Raw genomic sequence first — 21,458 nt, 5'->3', positions numbered from 1 at the left:
ATTCAGCCCCTCTGTTTCTCGCCCTATGTTTCAGCCCCTTTGTTTCTCGCCCTCTGTTTCAGCCCCTCTGTTTCACGCCCTCTGTTTCAGCCCCTCTGTTTCTCGCCCTCTGTTTCAGCCCCTGTATTTCTCGCCCTCTCTTTCAGCCCCTCTATTTCAGCCCCTCTGTTTCAGCCCCTCTGTTTCAGCCCCTCTGTTTCTCGCCCTCTGTTTCAGCCCCTCTGTTTTTCGCCCTCTGTTTCAGCCCCTCTGTTTCAGCCCCTCTGTTTCAGTTCCTCTGTTTCTCGCCCTCTGTTTCTCCCCCTCTGTTTCAGCCCCTCTGTTTCTCGCCCTCTGTTTCAGCCCCTCTGTATCTCGCCCTCTGTTTCAGCCCCTCTGTATCAGCCCCTCTGTTTTTCGCCCTCTGTTTCAGCCCCTCTGTTTCTCGCCCTCTATTTCAGGCACTCTGTTTCAGCCCGTCTGTTACAGCCCCTCTGTTTCAGCCCCTCTGTTTCTCGCCCTCTGTTTCTCACCCGGTGTTACAGCCCGTTTGTTTCTCACCCTCTGTTTCAGCCCCTCTGTTTCAGCCCCTCTGATTCAGCCCCTCTGATTCAGCCCCTCTGTTTCTCGCCCTCTGTTTCAGCCCCTATGTTTCTCGCCCTCTGTTTCAGCCCCTCGGTTTATCGCCCTCTGTTTCAGCCTCTCTGATTCTCGCCCTCTGTTTTAGCCCCTCTGTTTCAGACCCTCTGTTTCAGCCCCTCTGTATCAGCCCCTCTGTTTCTCGCCTTCTGTTTCAGCCCCTCTGTTTCTCGCCCTCTGTTTCAGCCCCTCTGATTCAGTCCCTCTGTTTCAGCCCCTCTGTTTCAGCCCCTCTGTTTCATCGCCTCTGTTTCTCGCCCTCTGTTTCTCACCCTCTGTTTCTCGCCCTCTGTTTCTCACCCTCTGTTTTAGCCCCTGTTTCTCGCCCTCTGTTTCAGACCCTCTGTTTCAGACCCTCTGTTTCTCGCCCTCTGTTTCAGCCGCTCTGCTTCAGCCCCTCTGTTTCAGCCCCTCTGTTTCAGCCCCTCTGTTTCATCCCCTCTGTTTCTCGCCCTCTGTTTCTCACCCTCTGTTTCTCGCCGTCTGTTTCTCACACTCTGTTTCTCGCCCTCTGTTTCAGCCCCTCTGTTTCTCGCCCTCTGTTTCAGCCCCTCTGTTTCTCGCCCTCTGTTTCTCGCCCTCTGTTTCAGACCCTCTGTTTCTCGCCCTCTGTTTCAGCCCCTCTGCTTCAGCCCCTCTGTTTCAGCCCCTCTGTTTCAGCCCCTCTGTTTCAGCCCCTCTGATTCAGCCGCTCTGATTCAGCCCCTCTGTTTCTCGCCCTCTGTTTCAGCCCCTCTGTTTCTCGCCCTCTGTTTCAGCCCCTCTGTTTCTCGCCCTCTTTTTCAGCCCCTCTGTTTCTCGCCCTCTGTTTCAGCCCCTCTGATTCAGACCCTCTGATTCAGCCCCTCTGATTCAGACCCTCTGTTTCAGCGCCTCTGATTCAGCCCCTCTGTTTCTCGCCCTCTGTTTCAGCCCCTCTGTTTCAGCCCTTCTGTTTCAGCCCCGCTGTTTGAGCCCCTCTGTTTCAGCACCTCTATTTGTCTCCCTCTGTTTCAGCCGCTCTGTTTCTCGCCCTCTGTTTCAGCCCCTCTGTTTCAGCCCCTCTGTTTCTCGACCTCTGTTTCAGCCCCTCTGTTTCTCGCCTTCTGTTTCAGCCCCTCTGATTCAGCCCCTCTGTTTCAGCCCCTCTGCTTCATCCCCTCTGTTTCACCCCCTCTGTTTCAGCCCCTCTGTTTCAGCCTCTCTGTTTCTCGCCCTCTGTTTCTGCCCCTCTGATTTAGCCCCTCTGTTTCAGCCCCTCTGTTTCAGCCCCACTGTTTCTCACCCTCTCTTTCAGCCCCTCTGTTTTAGCCCCACTGTTTCAGCCCCTCTGTTTCAGCCCCTCTGTGTCTCGCCCTCTGTTTCAGCCCCTCTGTTTCTCGCCCTCTGTTTCAGCCCCTCTGATTCAGCCCCTCTGATTCAGCCCCTTTGATTCAGCCCCTCTGTTTCAGCCCCTCTGATTCAGCCCCTCTGTTTCAGCCCCTCTGTTTCTCGACCTCTGTTTCAGCCCCACTGTGTCTCGCCCTCTGTTCCAGCCCCTCTGATTCAGCCCATCTGTTTCAGCCACTCTGTTTCAGCCCCTCTGTTTCAGCCCCTCTGTTTCAGCCCGTCTGTTTCTCGCCCTCTGTTTCAGCCCCTCTGTTTCTCGCCCTCTGTTTCAGCCCCTCTGATTCAGCCCCTCTGAATCAGCCCTTCTGATTCAGCCCCTCTGTTTCAGCCCCTCTGTTTCAGCCCCTTTGTTTCTCGCCCTCTGTTTCAACCCCTCTGTTTCTCGCCCTCTGTTTCAGCCCCTCTGATTCAGCGCCTCTGTTTCAGCCCCTCTGTTTCTCCCCCTCTGTTCCAGCCCCTCCGTTTCAGCCCCTCTGTTTCAGCCACTCTGTTTCAGCCCCTCTGTTTCAGCCCCTCTGTTTGTCGCCCTCTGTTTCAGCCCCTCTGATTCAGCCCCTCTGTTTCAGCCCCTCTGATTCAGCCCCTCTGATTTAGCCCCTCTGATTCAGCCCCTCTGATTCAGCCCCTCTGATTTAGCCCCTCTGATTCAGCCGCTCTGTTTCTCGCCCTCTGTTTCAGCCCATCTGTTTCAGCACCTCTGTTTCAGCCCCTCTGTTTCTCACCCTCTGTTTCAGCCCTTCTGATTCAGCCCCTCTGATTCAGCCCCTCTCATTCAGCCCCTCTGTTTCAGCCCCTCTGATTCAGCCCCTCTGATTCAGCCCCTCTCATTCAGCCCCTCTGTTTCAGCCCCTCTGTTTCTCGCCCTCTGTTTCAGCCCCTCTGTTTCTTGCCCTCTGTTTCAGCCCCTCTGTTTCAGTCCCTCTGTTTCAGTTCCTCTGTTTTTCGCCCTCTGTTTCTCGCCCTCTGTTTCAGCCCCTCTGGTTCTCGCCCTCTGTTTCAGCCGCTCAGTTTCTCGCCCTCTGTTTCAGCCCCGCTGTTTCAGCCCCTCTGTTTGTCGCCCTCTGTTTCAGCCCCTCTGATTCAGCCCCTCTGTTTCTCGCCCTCTGTTTCAGCCCCTTTGTTTCTCGCCCTCTGTTTCAGCCCCTCTGTTTCAGCCCCTCTGTTTCAGCCCCTCTGTTTCACGCCCTCTGTTTCAGCCCCTCTGTTTCTCGCCCTCTGTTTCAAAACCCTCTATTTCTCGCCCTCTCTTTCAGCCCCTCTATTTCAGCCCCTCTGTTTCAGCCCCTCTGTTTCAGCCCCTCTGTTTCTCGCCCTCTGTTTCGGCCCCTCTGTTTTTCGCCCTCTGTTTCAGCCCCTCTGTTTCAGCCCCTCTGTTTCAGTTCCTCTGGTTCTCGCCCTCTGTTTCTCCCCCTCTGTTTCAGACCCTCTGTTTCTCGCCCTCTGTTTCAGCCCCTCTGTTTCTCGCCCTCTGTTTCAGCCCCTCTGTTTCAGCCCCTCTGTTTCAGCCCCTCTGTTTCATCCCCTCTGTTTCTCGCCCTCTGTTTCTCACCCTCTGTTTCTCGCTCTCTGTTTCTCACCCTCTGTTTCTCACCCTCTGTATCAGCCCCTCTGTTTTTCGCCCTCTGTTACAGCCCCTCTGTTTCAGCCCCTCTGTTTCTCGCCCTCTGTTTCTCGCCCGCTGTTACAGCCCGTTTGTTTCTCACCCTCTGTTTCAGCCCCTCTGTTTCAGCCCCTCTGATTCAGCCCCTCTGATTCAGCCCCTCTGTTTCTCGCCCTCTGTTTCAGCCCCTCTGTTTCTCGCCCTCTGTTTCAGCCCCTCGGTTTCTCGCCCTCTGTTTCAGCCTCTCTGATTCTCGCCCTCTGTTTCAGCCCCTCTGTTTCAGACCCTCTGTTTCAGCCCCTCTGTTTCAGCCCCTCTGTTTCAGCCCCTCTGTTTCAGCCCCTCTGTTTCTCGCCCTCTGTTTCAGCCCCTCTGATTCAGCCCCTCTGTTTCAGCCCCTCTGTTTCAGCCCATCTGTTTCATCGCCTCTGTTTCTCGCCCTCTGTTTCTCACCCTCTGTTTCTCGCCCTCTGTTTCTCACCCTCTGTTTCAGCCCCTCTGTTTCTCGCCCTCTGTTTCAGACCCTCTGTTTCAGACCCTCTGTTTCTCGCTCTCTGTTTCAGCCCCTCTGCTTCAGCCGCTCTGTTTCAGCCCCTCTGTTTCAGCCCCTCTGTTTCATCCACTCTGTTTCTCGCCCTCTGTTTCTCACCCTCTGTTTCTCGCCCTCTGTTTCTCACCCTCTGTTTCTCGCCCTCTGTTTCAGACCCTCTGTTTTTCGCCCTCTGTTTCAGCCCCTCTGTTTCTCGCCCTCTGTTTCTCGCCCTCTGTTTCAGACCCTCTGTTTCTCGCCCTCTGTTTCAGCCCCTCTGCTTCAGCCCCTCTGTTTCAGCCCCTCTGTTTCAGCCCCTCTGTTTCAGCCCCTCTGATTCAGCCGCTCTGATTCAGCCCCTCTGTTTCTCGCCCTCTGTTTCAGCCCCTCTGTTTCTCGCCCTCTGTTTCAGCCCCTCTGTTTCTCGCCCTCTTTTTCAGCCCCTCTGTTTCTCGCCCTCTGTTTCAGCCCCTCTGATTCAGCCCCTCTGATTCAGCCCCTCTGATTCAGACCCTCTGTTTCAGCGCCTCTGATTCAGCCCCTCTGTTTCTCGCCCTCTGTTTCAGCCCCTCTGTTTCAGCCCTTCTGTTTCAGCCCCTCTGTTTGAGCCCCTCTGTTTCAGCACCTCTATTTGTCGCCCTCTGTTTCAGCCGCTCTGTTTCTCGCCCTCTGTTTCAGGCCCTCTGTTTCAGCCCCTCTGTTTCTCGACCTCTGTTTCAGCCCCTCTGTTTCTCGCCTTCTGTTTCAGCCCCTCTGATTCAGCCCCTCTGTTTCAGCCCCTCTGCTTCAGCCCCTCTGTTTCACCCCATCTGTTTCAGCCCCTCTGTTTCAGCCCCTCTGTTACTCGCACTCTGTTTCAGCCTCTCTGTTTCTCGCCCTCTGTTTCTGCCCCTCTGATTTAGCCCCTCTGTTTCAGCCCCTCTGTTTCATCCACTCTGTTTCTCGCCCTCTGTTTCTCACCCTCTGTTTCTCGCCCTCTGTTTCTCACCCTCTGTTTCTCGCCCTCTGTTTCAGACCCTCTGTTTTTCGCCCTCTGTTTCAGCCCCTCTGTTTCTCGCCCTCTGTTTCTCGCCCTCTGTTTCAGACCCTCTGTTTCTCGCCCTCTGTTTCAGCCCCTCTGCTTCAGCCCCTCTGTTTCAGCCCCTCTGTTTCAGCCCCTCTGTTTCAGCCCCTCTGATTCAGCCGCTCTGATTCAGCCCCTCTGTTTCTCGCCCTCTGTTTCAGCCCCTCTGTTTCTCGCCCTCTGTTTCAGCCCCTCTGTTTCTCGCCCTCTTTTTCAGCCCCTCTGTTTCTCGCCCTCTGTTTCAGCCCCTCTGATTCAGCCCCTCTGATTCAGCCCCTCTGATTCAGACCCTCTGTTTCAGCGCCTCTGATTCAGCCCCTCTGTTTCTCGCCCTCTGTTTCAGCCCCTCTGTTTCAGCCCTTCTGTTTCAGCCCCTCTGTTTGAGCCCCTCTGTTTCAGCACCTCTATTTGTCGCCCTCTGTTTCAGCCGCTCTGTTTCTCGCCCTCTGTTTCAGGCCCTCTGTTTCAGCCCCTCTGTTTCTCGACCTCTGTTTCAGCCCCTCTGTTTCTCGCCTTCTGTTTCAGCCCCTCTGATTCAGCCCCTCTGTTTCAGCCCCTCTGCTTCAGCCCCTCTGTTTCACCCCATCTGTTTCAGCCCCTCTGTTTCAGCCCCTCTGTTACTCGCACTCTGTTTCAGCCTCTCTGTTTCTCGCCCTCTGTTTCTGCCCCTCTGATTTAGCCCCTCTGTTTCAGCCCCTCTGTTTCTCGCCCTCTGTTTCAGCACCTCTGTTTTAGCCCCACTGTTTCAGCCCCTCTGTTTCAGCCCCTCTGTTTCTCGCCCTCTGTTTCAGCCCCTCTGTTTCTCGCCCTCTGTTTCAGCCCCTCTGATTCAGCCCCTCTGATTCAGCCCCTTTGATTCAGCCCCTCTGTTTCAGCCCCTCTGATTCAGCGCCTCTGTTTCAGCCCCTCTGTTTCTCGACCTCTGTTTCAGCCCCACTGTGTCTCGCCCTCTGTTCCAGCCCCTCTGTTTCAGCCCATCTGTTTCAGCCACTCTGTTTCAGCCCCTCTGTTTCAGCCCCTCTGTTTCAGCCCCTCTGTTTCTCGCCCTCTGTTTCAGCCCCTCTGTTTCTCGCCCTCTGTTTCAGTCCCTCTGATTCAGCCCCTCTGAATCAGCCCCTCTGATTCAGCCCCTCTGTTTCAGCCCCTCTGTTTCAGCCCCTTTGTTTCTCGCCCTCTGTTTCGGCCCCTCTGTTTTTCGCCCTCTGTTTCAGCCCCTCTGTTTCAGCCCCTCTGTTTCAGTTCCTCTGTTTCTCGCCCTCTGTTTCTCCCCCTCTGTTTCAGCCCCTCTGTTTCTCGCCCTCTGTTTCAGCCCCTCTGTTTCTCGCCCTCTGTTTCAGCCCCTCTGTTTCAGCCCCTCTGTTTCAGCCCCTCTGTTTCATCCCCTCTGTTTCTCGCCCTCTGTTTCTCACCCTCTGTTTCTCGCTCTCTGTTTCTCACCCTCTGTTTCTCGCCCTCTGTATCAGCCCCTCTGTTTTTCGCCCTCTGTTACAGCCCCTCTGTTTCAGCCCCTCTGTTTCTCGCCCTCTGTTTCTCGCCCGCTGTTACAGCCCGTTTGTTTCTCACCCTCTGTTTCAGCCCCTCTGTTTCAGCCCCTCTGATTCAGCCCCTCTGATTCAGCCCCTCTGTTTCTCGCCCTCTGTTTCAGCCCCTCTGTTTCTCGCCCTCTGTTTCAGCCCCTCGGTTTCTCGCCCTCTGTTTCAGCCTCTCTGATTCTCGCCCTCTGTTTCAGCCCCTCTGTTTCAGACCCTCTGTTTCAGCCCCTCTGTTTCAGCCCCTCTGTTTCTCGCCTTCTGTTTCAGCCCCTCTGTTTCTCGCCCTCTGTTTCAGCCCCTCTGATTCAGCCCCTCTGTTTCAGCCCCTCTGTTTCAGCCCATCTGTTTCATCGCCTCTGTTTCTCGCCCTCTGTTTCTCACCCTCTGTTTCTCGCCCTCTGTTTCTCACCCTCTGTTTCAGCCCCTCTGTTTCTCGCCCTCTGTTTCAGACCCTCTGTTTCAGACCCTCTGTTTCTCGCTCTCTGTTTCAGCCCCTCTGCTTCAGCCGCTCTGTTTCAGCCCCTCTGTTTCAGCCCCTCTGTTTCATCCACTCTGTTTCTCGCCCTCTGTTTCTCACCCTCTGTTTCTCGCCCTCTGTTTCTCACCCTCTGTTTCTCGCCCTCTGTTTCAGACCCTCTGTTTTTCGCCCTCTGTTTCAGCCCCTCTGTTTCTCGCCCTCTGTTTCTCGCCCTCTGTTTCAGACCCTCTGTTTCTCGCCCTCTGTTTCAGCCCCTCTGCTTCAGCCCCTCTGTTTCAGCCCCTTTGTTTCAGCCCCTCTGTTTCAGCCCCTCTGATTCAGCCGCTCTGTTTCAGCCCCTCTGTTTCTCGCCCTCTGTTTCAGCCCCTCTGTTTCTCGCCCTCTTTTTCAGCCCCTCTGTTTCTCGCCCTCTGTTTCAGCCCCTCTGATTCAGCCCCTCTGATTCAGCCCCTCTGTTTCTCGCCCTCTGTTTCAGCGCCTCTGATTCAGCCCCTCTGTTTCTCGCCCTCTGTTTCAGCCCCTCTGTTTCAGCCCTTCTGTTTCAGCCCCTCTGTTTGAGCCCCTCTGTTTCAGCACCTCTATTTGTCGCCCTCTGTTTCAGCCGCTCTGTTTCTCGCCCTCTGTTTCAGGCCCTCTGTTTCAGCCCCTCTGTTTCTCGACCTCTGTTTCAGCCCCTCTGTTTCTCGCCTTCTGTTTCAGCCCCTCTGATTCAGCCCCTCTGTTTCAGCCCCTCTGCTTCAGCCCCTCTGTTTCACCCCCTCTGTTTCAGCCCCTCTGTTTCAGCCCCTCTGTTTCTCGCCCTCTGTTTCTGCCCCTCTGATTTAGCCCCTCTGTTTCAGCCCCTCTGTTTCTCGCCCTCTGTTTCAGCACCTCTGTTTTAGCCCCACTGTTTCAGCCCCTCTGTTTCAGCCCCTCTGTTTCTCGCCCTCTGTTTCAGCCCCTCTGTTTCTCGCCCTCTGTTTCAGCCCCTCTGATTCAGCCCCTCTGATTCAGCCCCTTTGATTCAGCCCCTCTGTTTCAGCCCCTCTGATTCAGCCCCTCTGTTTCAGCCCCTCTGTTTCTCGACCTCTGTTTCAGCCCCACTGTGTCTCGCCCTCTGTTTCAGCACCTCTGTTTCTCGCCCTCTGTTTCTCGCCCTCTGTTTCAGCCCTTCTGTTTCTCGCCCTCTGGTTCAGCCCCTCTGTTTCAGCCCCTCTGATTCAGCCCCTCTGATTCAGCCCCTCTGTTTCTCGCCCTCTGTTACAGCCCCTCTGTTTCAGCCCTCCTGTTTCAGACCCTCTGTTTCAGCCCCTCTGTTTCTCGCCCTCTGTATCAGCCCCTCTGTGTCTCGCCCTCTGTTTCAGCCCCTCTGTTTCTCGCTCTCTGTTTCAGCCCCTCTGTTTCAGCCCCTCTGTTTCAGCCCCTCTGATTCTCGCCCTCTGCTTCAGCCCCTCTGTTTAAGCCCCTCTGATTCAGCCCCTCTGATTCAGCCCCTCTGTTTCTCGCACTCTGTTTCAGCCACTCTGTTTCAGCCATTCTGTTTCAGCCCCTCTGTTTCTCGCCCACTGTTTCAGCCCCTCTGTTTCAGCCCCGCTGTTTCAGCCCCTCTGTTTCAGCCCCTCTGTTTCTCGCCCTCTGTTTCAGCCCCTTTGTTTCTCGCCCTCTGTTTCTGCCCCTCTAATTTAGCCCCTCTGTTTCAGCCCCGTTGTTTCAGCCCCTCTGGTTCTCGCCCTCTGTTTCATCCCCTCTGTTTCACGCTCTCTGTTTCAGCCCCTCTGTTTCAGCCACTCTGTTTCTCGCCCTCTGTTTCTGCCCCTCTGTTTCTCGCCCTCTGTTTCAGCCGCTCTGTTTCTCGCCCTCTGTTTCAGCCCCTCTGATTCAGCCCCTCTGTTTCAGCCCCTCTGAATCAGCCCCTCTGATTCAGCCCCTCTGTTTCAGCCCCTCTGTTTCAGCCCCTCAGTTTCTCACCCTCTGTTTCAGCCAAGCTGCTTCTCGCCCTCTGTTTCAGCCCCTCTGTTTCTCGCCCTCTGTTTCAGCCCCTCTGATTCAGCCCCTCTGTTTCTCGCCCTATGTTTCAGCCCCTTTGTTTCTCGCCCTCTGTTTCAGCCCCTCTGTTTCACGCCCTCTGTTTCAGCCCCTCTGTTTCTCGCCCTCTGTTTCAGCCCCTCTATTTCTCGCCCTCTCTTTCAGCCCCTCTATTTCAGCCCCTCTGTTTCAGCCCCTCTGTTTCAGCCCCTCTGTTTCTCGCCCTCTGTTTCAGCCCCTCTGTTTTTCGCCCTCTGTTTCAGCCCCTCTGTTTCAGCCCCTCTGTTTCAGTTCCTCTGTTTCTCGCCCTCTGTTTCTCCCCCTCTGTTTCAGCCCCTCTGTTTCTCGCCCTCTGTTTCAGCCCCTCTGTATCTCGCCCTCTGTTTCAGCCCCTCTGTATCAGCCCCTCTGTTTTTCGCCCTCTGTTTCAGCCCCTCTGTTTCTCGCCCTCTATTTCAGGCACTCTGTTTCAGCCCGTCTGTTACAGCCCCTCTGTTTCAGCCCCTCTGTTTCTCGCCCTCTGTTTCTCACCCGGTGTTACAGCCCGTTTGTTTCTCACCCTCTGTTTCAGCCCCTCTGTTTCAGCCCCTCTGATTCAGCCCCTCTGATTCAGCCCCTCTGTTTCTCGCCCTCTGTTTCAGCCCCTATGTTTCTCGCCCTCTGTTTCAGCCCCTCGGTTTATCGCCCTCTGTTTCAGCCTCTCTGATTCTCGCCCTCTGTTTTAGCCCCTCTGTTTCAGACCCTCTGTTTCAGCCCCTCTGTATCAGCCCCTCTGTTTCTCGCCTTCTGTTTCAGCCCCTCTGTTTCTCGCCCTCTGTTTCAGCCCCTCTGATTCAGTCCCTCTGTTTCAGCCCCTCTGTTTCAGCCCCTCTGTTTCATCGCCTCTGTTTCTCGCCCTCTGTTTCTCACCCTCTGTTTCTCGCCCTCTGTTTCTCACCCTCTGTTTTAGCCCCTGTTTCTCGCCCTCTGTTTCAGACCCTCTGTTTCAGACCCTCTGTTTCTCGCCCTCTGTTTCAGCCGCTCTGCTTCAGCCCCTCTGTTTCAGCCCCTCTGTTTCAGCCCCTCTGTTTCATCCCCTCTGTTTCTCGCCCTCTGTTTCTCACCCTCTGTTTCTCGCCCTCTGTTTCTCACACTCTGTTTCTCGCCCTCTGTTTCAGCCCCTCTGTTTCTCGCCCTCTGTTTCAGCCCCTCTGTTTCTCGCCCTCTGTTTCTCGCCCTCTGTTTCAGACCCTCTGTTTCTCGCCCTCTGTTTCAGCCCCTCTGCTTCAGCCCCTCTGTTTCAGCCCCTCTGTTTCAGCCCCTCTGTTTCAGCCCCTCTGATTCAGCCCCTCTGATTCAGCCCCTCTGTTTCTCGCCCTCTGTTTCAGCCCCTCTGTTTCTCGCCCTCTGTTTCAGCCCCTCTGTTTCTCGCCCTCTGTTTCAGCCCCTCTGATTCAGACCCTCTGATTCAGCCCCTCTGATTCAGACCCTCTGTTTCAGCGCCTCTGATTCAGCCCCTCTGTTTCTCGCCCTCTGTTTCAGCCCCTCTGTTTCAGCCCTTCTGTTTCAGCCCCGCTGTTTGAGCCCCTCTGTTTCAGCACCTCTATTTGTCTCCCTCTGTTTCAGCCCCTCTGTTTCACGCCCTCTGTTTCAGCCCCTCTGTTTCTCGCCCTCTGTTTCAGCCCCTCTATTTCTCGCCCTCTCTTTCAGCCCCTCTATTTCAGCCCCTCTGTTTCAGCCCCTCTGTTTCAGCCCCTCTGTTTCTCGCCCTCTGTTTCAGCCCCTCTGTTTTTCGCCCTCTGTTTCAGCCCCTCTGTTTCAGCCCCTCTGTTTCAGTTCCTCTGTTTCTCGCCCTCTGTTTCTCCCCCTCTGTTTCAGCCCCTCTGTTTCTCGCCCTCTGTTTCAGCCCCTCTGTATCTCGCCCTCTGTTTCAGCCCCTCTGTATCAGCCCCTCTGTTTTTCGCCCTCTGTTTCAGCCCCTCTGTTTCTCGCCCTCTGTTTCAGCCCCTCTGTTTCTCGCCCTCTGTTTCAGCCCCTCTGATTCAGACCCTCTGATTCAGCCCCTCTGATTCAGACCCTCTGTTTCAGCGCCTCTGATTCAGCCCCTCTGTTTCTCGCCCTCTGTTTCAGCCCCTCTGTTTCAGCCCTTCTGTTTCAGCCCCGCTGTTTGAGCCCCTCTGTTTCAGCACCTCTATTTGTCTCCCTCTGTTTCAGCCCCTCTGTTTCACGCCCTCTGTTTCAGCCCCTCTGTTTCTCGCCCTCTGTTTCAGCCCCTCTATTTCTCGCCCTCTCTTTCAGCCCCTCTATTTCAGCCCCTCTGTTTCAGCCCCTCTGTTTCAGCCCCTCTGTTTCTCGCCCTCTGTTTCAGCCCCTCTGTTTTTCGCCCTCTGTTTCAGCCCCTCTGTTTCAGCCCCTCTGTTTCAGTTCCTCTGTTTCTCGCCCTCTGTTTCTCCCCCTCTGTTTCAGCCCCTCTGTTTCTCGCCCTCTGTTTCAGCCCCTCTGTATCTCGCCCTCTGTTTCAGCCCCTCTGTATCAGCCCCTCTGTTTTTCGCCCTCTGTTTCAGCCCCTCTGTTTCTCGCCCTCTATTTCAGGCACTCTGTTTCAGCCCGTCTGTTACAGCCCCTCTGTTTCAGCCCCTCTGTTTCTCGCCCTCTGTTTCTCACCCGGTGTTACAGCCCGTTTGTTTCTCACCCTCTGTTTCAGCCCCTCTGTTTCAGCCCCTCTGATTCAGCCCCTCTGATTCAGCCCCTCTGTTTCTCGCCCTCTGTTTCAGCCCCTATGTTTCTCGCCCTCTGTTTCAGCCCCTCGGTTTATCGCCCTCTGTTTCAGCCTCTCTGATTCTCGCCCTCTGTTTTAGCCCCTCTGTTTCAGACCCTCTGTTTCAGCCCCTCTGTATCAGCCCCTCTGTTTCTCGCCCTCTGTTTCAGCCCCTCTGATTCAGTCCCTCTGTTTCAGCCCCTCTGTTTCAGCCCCTCTGTTTCATCGCCTCTGTTTCTCGCCCTCTGTTTCTCACCCTCTGTTTCTCGCCCTCTGTTTCTCACCCTCTGTTTTAGCCCCTGTTTCTCGCCCTCTGTTTCAGACCCTCTTTTTCAGACCCTCTGTTTCTCGCCCTCTGTTTCAGCCGCTCTGCTTCAGCCCCTCTGTTTCAGCCCCTCTGTTTCAGCCCCTCTGTTTCATCCCCTCTGTTTCTCGCCCTCTGTTTCTCACCCTCTGTTTCTCGCCGTCTGTTTCTCACACTCTGTTTCTCGCCCTCTGTTTCAGCCCCTCTGTTTCTCGCCCTCTGTTTCAGCCCCTCTGTTTCTCGCCCTCTGTTTCTCGCCCTCTGTTTCAGACCCTCTGTTTCTCGCCCTCTGTTTCAGCCCCTCTGCTTCAGCCCCTCTGTTTCAGCCCCTCTGTTTCAGCCCCTCTGTTTCAGCCCCTCTGATTCAGCCGCTCTGATTCAGCCCCTCTGTTTCTCGCCCTCTGTTTCAGCCCCTCTGTTTCTCGCCCTCTGTTTCAGCCCCTCTGTTTCTCGCCCTCTTTTTCAGCCCCTCTGTTTCTCGCCCTCTGTTTCAGCCCCTCTGATTCAGACCCTCTGATTCAGCCCCTCTGATTCAGACCCTCTGTTTCAGCGCCTCTGATTCAGCCCCTCTGTTTCTCGCCCTCTGTTTCAGCCCCTCTGTTTCAGCCCTTCTGTTTCAGCCCCGCTGTTTGAGCCCCTCTGTTTCAGCACCTCTATTTGTCTCCCTCTGTTTCAGCCGCTCTGTTTCTCGCCCTCTGTTTCAGCCCCTCTGTTTCAGCCCCTCTGTTTCTCGACCTCTGTTTCAGCCCCTCTGTTTCTCGCCTTCTGTTTCAGCCCCTCTGATTCAGCCCCTCTGTTTCAGCCCCTCTGCTTCATCCCCTCTGTTTCACCCCCTCTGTTTCAGCCCCTCTGTTTCAGCCCCTCTGTTACTCGCCCTCTGTTTCAGCCTCTCTGTTTCTCGCCCTCTGTTTCTGCCCCTCTGATTTAGCCCCTCTGTTTCAGCCCCTCTGTTTCAGCCCCACTGTTTCTCACCCTCTCTTTCAGCCCCTCTGTTTTAGCCCCACTGTTTCAGCCCCTCTGTTTCAGCCCCTCTGTGTCTCGCCCTCTGTTTCAGCCCCTCTGTTTCTCGCCCTCTGTTTCAGCCCCTCTGATTCAGCCCCTCTGATTCAGCCCCTTTGATTCAGCCCCTCTGTTTCAGCCCCTCTGATTCAGCCCCTCTGTTTCAGCCCCTCTGTTTCTCGACCTCTGTTTCAGCCCCACTGTGTCTCGCCCTCTGTTCCAGCCCCTCTGTTTCAGCCCATCTGTTTCAGCCACTCTGTTTCAGCCCCTCTGTTTCAGCCCCTCTGTTTCAGCCCCTCTGTTTCTCGCCCTCTGTTTCAGCCCCTCTGTTTCTCGCCCTCTGTTTCAGCCCCTCTGATTCAGCCCCTCTGAATCAGCCCTTCTGATTCAGCCCCTCTGTTTCAGCCCCTCTGTTTCAGCCCCTTTGTTTCTCGCCCTCTGTTTCAACCCCTCTGTTTCTCGCCCTCTGTTTCAGCCCCTCTGATTCAGCGCCTCTGTTTCAGCCCCTCTGTTTCTCCCCCTCTGTTCCAGCCCCTCCGTTTCAGCCCCTCTGTTTCAGCCACTCTGTTTCAGCCCCTCTGTTTCAGCCCCTCTGTTTGTCGCCCTCTGTTTCAGCCCCTCTGATTCAGCCCCTCTGTTTCAGCCCCTCTGATTCAGCCCCTCTGATTTAGCCCCTCTGATTCAGCCCCTCTGATTCAGCCCCTCTGATTTAGCCCCTCTGATTCAGCCGCTCTGTTTCTCGCCCTCTGTTTCAGCCCATCTGTTTCAGCCCCTCTGTTTCAGCCCCTCTGTTTCTCACCCTCTGTTTCAGCCCTTCTGATTCAGCCCCTCTGATTCAGCCCCTCTCATTCAGCCCCTCTGTTTCAGCCCCTCTGATTCAGCCCCTCTGATTCAGCCCCTCTCATTCAGCCCCTCTGTTTCAGCCCCTCTGTTTCTCGCCCTCTGTTTCAGCCCCTCTGTTTCTTGACCTCTGTTTCAGCCCCTCTGTTTCAGTTCCTCTGTTTTTCGCCCTCTGTTTCTCGCCCTCTGTTTCAGCCCCTCTGGTTCTCGCCCTCTGTTTCAGCCGCTCAGTTTCTCGCCCTCTGTTTCAGCCCCGCTGTTTCAGCCCCTCTGTTTGTCGCCCTCTGTTTCAGCCCCTCTGATTCAGCCCCTCTGTTTCTCGCCCTCTGTTTCAGCCCCTTTGTTTCTCGCCCTCTGTTTCAGCCCCTCTGTTTCAGCCCCTCTGTTTCAGCCCCTCTGTTTCACGCCCTCTGTTTCAGCCCCTCTGTTTCTCGCCCTCTGTTTCAAAACCCTCTATTTCTCGCCCTCTCTTTCAGCCCCTCTATTTCAGCCCCTCTGTTTCAGCCCCTCTGTTTCAGCCCCTCTGTTTCTCGCCCTCTGTTTCGGCCCCTCTGTTTTTCGCCCTCTGTTTCAGCCCCTCTGTTTCAGCCCCTCTGTTTCAGTTCCTCTGGTTCTCGCCCTCTGTTTCTCCCCCTCTGTTTCAGACCCTCTGTTTCTCGCCCTCTGTTTCAGCCCCTCTGTTTCTCGCCCTCTGTTTCAGCCCCTCTGTTTCAGCCCCTCTGTTTCAGCCCCTCTGTTTCATCCCCTCTGTTTCTCGCCCTCTGTTTCTCACCCTCTGTTTCTCGCTCTCTGTTTCTCACCCTCTGTTTCTCACCCTCTGTATCAGCCCCTCTGTTTTTCGCCCTCTGTTACAGCCCCTCTGTTTCAGCCCCTCTGTTTCTCGCCCTCTGTTTCTCGCCCGCTGTTACAGCCCGTTTGTTTCTCACCCTCTGTTTCAGCCCCTCTGTTTCAGCCCCTCTGATTCAGCCCCTCTGATTCAGCCCCTCTGTTTCTCGCCCTCTGTTTCAGCCCCTCTGTTTCTCGCCCTCTGTTTCAGCCCCTCGGTTTCTCGCCCTCTGTTTCAGCCTCTCTGATTCTCGCCCTCTGTTTCAGCCCCTCTGTTTCAGACCCTCTGTTTCAGCCCCTCTGTTTCAGCCCCTCTGTTTCAGCCCCTCTGTTTCAGCCCCTCTGTTTCTCGCCCTCTGTTTCAGCCCCTCTGATTCAGCCCCTCTGTTTCAGCCCCTCTGTTTCAGCCCATCTGTTTCATCGCCTCTGTTTCTCGCCCTCTGTTTCTCACCCTCTGTTTCTCGCCCTCTGTTTCTCACCCTCTGTTTCAGCCCCTCTGTTTCTCGCCCTCTGTTTCAGACCCTCTGTTTCAGACCCTCTGTTTCTCGCTCTCTGTTTCAGCCCCTCTGCTTCAGCCGCTCTGTTTCAGCCCCTCTGTTTCAGCCCCTCTGTTTCATCCACTCTGTTTCTCGCCCTCTGTTTCTCACCCTCTGTTTCTCGCCCTCTGTTTCTCACCCTCTGTTTCTCGCCCTCTGTTTCAGACCCTCTGTTTTTCGCCCTCTGTTTCAGCCCCTCTGTTTCTCGCCCTCTGTTTCTCGCCCTCTGTTTCAGACCCTCTGTTTCTCGCCCTCTGTTTCAGCCCCTCTGCTTCAGCCCCTCTGTTTCAGCCCCTCTGTTTCAGCCCCTCTGTTTCAGCCCCTCTGATTCAGCCGCTCTGATTCAGCCCCTCTGTTTCTCGCCCTCTGTTTCAGCCCCTCTGTTTCTCGCCCTCTGTTTCAGCCCCTCTGTTTCTCGCCCTCTTTTTCAGCCCCTCTGTTTCTCGCCCTCTGTTTCAGCCCCTCTGATTCAGCCCCTCTGATTCAGCCCCTCTGATTCAGACCCTCTGTTTCAGCGCCTCTGATTCAGCCCCTCTGTTTCTCGCCCTCTGTTTCAGCCCCTCTGTTTCAGCCCTTCTGTTTCAGCCCCTCTGTTTGAGCCCCTCTGTTTCAGCACCTCTATTTGTCGCCCTCTGTTTCAGCCGCTCTGTTTCTCGCCCTCTGTTTCAGGTCCTCTGTTTCAGCCCCTCTGTTTCTCGACCTCTGTTTCAGCCCCTCTGTTTCTCGCCTTCTGTTTCAGCCCCTCTGATTCAGCCCCTCTGTTTCAGCCCCTCTGCTTCAGCCCCTCTGTTTCACCCCATCTGTTTCAGCCCCTCTGTTTCAGCCCCTCTGTTACTCGCACTCTGTTTCAGCCTCTCTGTTTCTCGCCCGCTGTTTCTGCCCCTCTGATTTAGCCCCTCTGATTCAGCCCCTCTGTTTCTCGCCCTCTGTTTCAGCACCTCTGTTTTAGCCCCACTGTTTCAGCCCCTCTGTTTCAGCCCCTCTGTTTCTCGCCCTCTGTTTCAGCCCCTCTGTTTCTCGCCCTCTGTTTCAGCCCCTCTGATTCAGCCCCTCTGATTCAGCCCCTTTGATTCAGCCCCTCTGTTTCAGCCCCTCTGATTCAGCCCCTCTGTTTCAGCCCCTCTGTTTCTCGACCTCTGTTTCAGCCCCACTGTGTCTCGCCCTCTGTTCCAGCCCCTCTGTTTCAGCCCATCTGTTTCAGCCACTCTGTTTCAGCCCCTCTGTTTCAGCCCCTCTGTTTCAGCCCCTCTGTTTCTCGCCCTCTGTTTCAGCCCCTCTGTTTCTCGCCCTCTGTTTCAGTCCCTCTGATTCAGCCCCTCTGAATCAGCCCCTCTGATTCAGCCCCTCTGTTTCAGCCCCTCTGTTTCAGCCCCTTTGTTTCTCGCCCTCTGTTTCGGCCCCTCTGTTTTTCGCCCTCTGTTTCAGCCCCTCTGTTTCAGCCCCTCTGTTTCAGTTCCTCTGTTTCTCGCCCTCTGTTTCTCCCCCTCTGTTTCAGCCCCTCTGTTTCTCGCCCTCTGTTTCAGCCCCTCTGTTTCTCGCCCTCTGTTTCAGCCCCTCTGTTTCAGCCCCTCTGTTTCAGCCCCTCTGTTTCATCCCCTCTGTTTCTCGCCCTCTGTTTCTCACCCTCTGTTTCTCGCTCTCTGTTTCTCACCCTCTGTTTCTCGCCCTCTGTATCAGCCCCTCTGTTTTTCGCCCTCTGTTACAGCCCCTCTGTTTCAGCCCCTCTGTTTCTCGCCCTCTGTTTCTCGCCCGCTGTTACAGCCCGTTTGTTTCTCACCCTCTGTTTCAGCCCCTCTGTTTCAGCCCCTCTGATTCAGCCCCTCTGATTCAGCCCCTCTGTTTCTCGCCCTCTGTTTCAGCCCCTCTGTTTCTCGCCCTGTGTTTCAGCCCCTCGGTTTCTCGCCCTCTGTTTCAGCCTCTCTGATTCTCGCCCTCTGTTTCAGCCCCTCTGTTTCAGACCCTCTGTTTCAGCCCCTCTGTTTCAGCCCCTCTGTTTCTCGCCTTCTGTTTCAGCCCCTCTGTTTCTCGCCCTCTGTTTCAGCCCCTCTGATTCAGCCCCTCTGTTTCAGCCCCTCTGTTTCAGCCCATCTGTTTCATCGCCTCTGTTTCTCGCCCTCTGTTTCTCACCCTCTGTTTCTCGCCCTCTGTTTCTCACCCTCTGTTTCAGCCCCTCTGTTTCTCGCCCTCTGTTTCAGACCCTCTGTTTCAGACCCTCTGTTTCTCGCTCTCTGTTTCAGCCCCTCTGCTTCAGCCGCTCTGTTTCAGCCCCTCTGTTTCAGCCCCTCTGTTTCATCCACTCTGTTTCTCGCCCTCTGTTTCTCACCCTCTGTTTCTCGCCCTCTGTTTCTCACCCTCTGTTTCTCGCCCTCTGTTTCAGACCCTCTGTTTTTCGCCCTCTGTTTCAGCCCCTCTGTTTCTCGCCCTCTGTTTCTCGCCCTCTGTTTCAGACCCTCTGTTTCTCGCCCTCTGTTTCAGCCCCTCTGCTTCAGCCCCTCTGTTTCAGCCCCTCTGTTTCAGCCCCTCTGTTTCAGCCCCTCTGATTCAGCCGCTCTGTTTCAGCCCCTCTGTTTCTCGCCCTCTGTTTCAGCCCCTCTGTTTCTCGCCCTCTTTTTCAGCCCCTCTGTTTCTCGCCCTCTGTTTCAGCCCCTCTGATTCAGCCCCTCTGATTCAGCCCCTCTGATTCAGACCCTCTGTTTCAGCGCCTCTGATTCAGCCCCTCTGTTTCTCGCCCTCTGTTTCAGCCCCTCTGTTTCAGCCCTTCTGTTTCAGCCCCTCTGTTTGAGCCCCTCTGTTTCAGCACCTCTATATGTCGCCCTCTGTTTCAGCCGCTCTGTTTCTCGCCCTCTGTTTCAGGCCCTCTGTTTCAGCCCCTCTGTTTCTCGACCTCTGTTTCAGCCCCTCTGTTTCTCGCCTTCTGTTTCAGCCCCTCTGATTCAGCCCCTCTGTTTCAGCCCCTCTGCTTCAGCCCCTCTGTTTCACCCCCTCTGTTTCAGCCCCTCTGTTTCAGCCCCTCTGTTTCTCGCCCTCTGTTTCTGCCCCTCTGATTTAGCCCCTCTGTTTCAGCCCCTCTGTTTCTCGCCCTCTGTTTCAGCACCTCTGTTTTAGCCCCACTGTTTCAGCCCCTCTGTTTCAGCCCCTCTGTTTCTCGCCCTCTGTTTCAGCCCCTCTGTTTCTCGCCCTCTGTTTCAGCCCCTCTGATTCAGCCCCTCTGATTCAGCCCCTTTGATTCAGCCCCTCTGTTTCAGCCCCTCTGATTCAGCCCCTCTGTTTCAGCCCCTCTGTTTCTCGACCTCTGTTTCAGCCCCACTGTGTCTCGCCCTCTGTTTCAGCACCTCTGTTTCTCGCCCTCTGTTTCTCGCCCTCTGTTTCAGCCCTTCTGTTTCTCGCCCTCTGGTTCAGCCCCTCTGTTTCAGCCCCTCTGATTCAGCCCCTCTGATTCAGCCCCTCTGTTTCTCGCCCTCTGTTACAGCCCCTCTGTTTCAGCCCTCCTGTTTCAGACCCTCTGTTTCAGCCCCTCTGTTTCTCGCCCTCTGTATCAGCCCCTCTGTGTCTCGCCCTCTGTTTCAGCCCCTCTGTTTCTCGCTCTCTGTTTCAGCCCCTCTGTTTCAGCCCCTCTGTTTCAGCCACTCTGTTTCTCGCCCTCTGTTTCAGCCCCTCTGTTTCTCGCCCTCTGTTTCCGCCCCTCTGATTTAGCCCCTCTGCTTCAGCCCCTCTGTATCAGCCCCTCTGTTCCAGCCCCTCTGTTTCTCGCTCTCTGTTTCAGCCCCTCTGTTTCAGCCCCTCTGTTTCAGCCACTCTGTTTCTCGCCCTCTGTTTCAGCCCCTCTGTTTCTCGCCCTCTGTTTCAGCCCCTCTGATTTAGCCCCTCTGATTCAGCCCCTCTGTTTCAGACCCTCTGATTCAGCACCTCTGATTTAGCCCCACTGATTCAGCCGCTCTGTTTCTCGCCCTCTGTTTCAGCCCATCTGTTTCAGCCCCTCTGTTTCAGCCCCTCTGTTTCAGCCCCTCTGATTCAGCCCCTCTGATTCAGCCCCTCTCATTCAGCCCCTCTGTTTCAAATCCCCCTGTTTCTCGCCCTCTGTTTCAGCCCCTCTGTTTCTCGCCCTCTGTTTCAAACCCTCTGTTTCAGTCCCTCTGTTTCAGTCACTCTGTTTCTCGCCCTCTGTTTCTCGCCCTCTGTTTCAGCCCCTCTGTTTCTCGCCCTCTGTTTCAGCCGCTCAGTTTCTCGCCCTCTGTTTCAGCCCCTCTGCTTCAGCCCCTCTGTTTCTCGCCCTCTGTTTCAGCCCCTCTGTTTCTCGCCCTCTGTTTCAGCCCCTCTGTTTCTCGCCCTCTGTTTCAGCCTCTCTGTTTCTCGCCCTCTGTTTCAGTCCCTCTGTTTCAGCCTATCTGTTTCTCGCCCTCTGTTTCAGCCTCTCTGTTTCAGTCCCTCTGTTTCAGTCCCTCTGTTTCGCGCACTCTGTTTCTCGCCCTCTGTTTCAGCCCCTCTGTTTCAGCCGCTCAGTTTCTCGCCCTCTGTTTCAGCCCCTCTGTTTCAGCCCCTCTGTTTCTCGCCCTCTGTTTCAGCCCCTTTCTTTCTCGCCCTCTGTTTCAGCCTCTCTGTTTCTAGCCCTCTGTTTCAGTCCCTCTGTTTCAGCCCCTCTGTTTCAGCCCATCTGTTTCAGCCCCTCTGTTTCTCGCCCTCTGTTTCAGCCCCTCTGTTTCACGCCCTCTGTATCAGCCTCTCTGTTTCAGCCCCTCTGTTTCAGCACCTCTGTTTCTCGCCCTCTGTTTCAGCCCTTCTGTTTCTCACCCTCTGGTTCAGCCCCTCTGTTTCAGCCCCTCTGATTCAGCCCCTCTGATTCAGCCCCTCTGTTTCTCGCCCTCTGTTACAGCCCCTCTGTTTCAGCCCCTCTGTTTCAGCCCCTCTGTTTCTCGCCCTCTGTATCAGCCCCTCTGTGTCTCGCCCTCTGTTTCAGCCCCTCTGTTTCTCGCCCTCTGTTTCAGCCCCTCTGTTTCAGCCCCTCTGTTTCAGCCCCTCTGTTTCTCGCCCTCTGTTTCCGCCCCTCTGATTTAGCCCCTCTGCTTCAGCCCCTCTGTATCAGCCCCTCTGTTTCTCGCCCTCTGTTTCAGCCCCTCTGATTCAGCCCCTCTGAAACAGCCCCTCTGATTCAGCCCCTCTGTTTCAGCCCCTCTGTTTCAGCCCCTCTGTTTCTCGCTCTCTGTTTCAGCCCCTATGTTTCTCGCCCTCTGTTTCAGCCCCTCTGATTCAGCCCCTCTGTTTCAGCCCCTCTGCTTCAGCCCCTCTGTTTCAGCCCCTCTGTTTCTCGCCCTATGTTTCAGCCCCTCTGTTTCAGCCCCTCTGTTTCAGCCCCTCTGTTTCTCGCCCTCTGTTTCAGCCCCTCTGTTTCTCGCCCTCTGTTTCAGCCCCTCTGATTCAGCCCCTCTGAATCAGCCCCTCTGATTCAGCCCCTCTGTTTCAGACCCTCTGTTTCAGCCCCTTTGTTTCTCGCCCTCTGTTTCAACCCCTCTGTTTCTCGCCCTCTGTTTCAGCCCCTCTGATTCATCGCCTCTGTTTCAGCCCCTCTGTTTCTCGCCCTCTGTTTCAGCCCCTCTGTTTCAGCCCCTCTGTTTCAGCCCCTCTGTTTCTCGCCCTCTGTTTCAGCCCCTCTGTTTCTCGCCCTCTGTTTCAGCCCCTCTGATTCAGCCCCTCTGAATCAGCCCCTCTGATTCAGCACCTCTGTTTCAGCCCCTCTGTTTCAGCCCCTTTGTTTCTCGCCCTCTGTTTCAGCCCCTCTGTTTCAGTCCCTCTGTTTCAGTCCCTCTGTTTCTCGCCCTCTGTTTCTCGCCCTCTGTTTCAGCCCCTCTGTTTCTCGCCCTCTGTTTCAGCCTCTCTGTTTCTCGCCCTCTGTTTCAGTCCCTCTGTTTCAGCCCCTCTGTTTCAGCCCCTCTGTTTCAGCCCCTCTGTTTCTCGCCCTCTGTTTCAGCCCCTCTGTTTCACGCCCTCTGTATCAGCCTCTCTGTTTCGGCCCCTCTGTTTCAGCACCTCT

This window comes from Chiloscyllium punctatum, chromosome 4 (genome assembly GCF_047496795.1).
Source record: "Chiloscyllium punctatum isolate Juve2018m chromosome 4, sChiPun1.3, whole genome shotgun sequence".
Classification (NCBI taxonomy): Eukaryota; Metazoa; Chordata; class Chondrichthyes; order Orectolobiformes; family Hemiscylliidae; genus Chiloscyllium; species Chiloscyllium punctatum.
The sequence above is the reverse complement of the archived record's forward strand: the minus strand, read 5'-3'. Positions refer to the sequence as shown.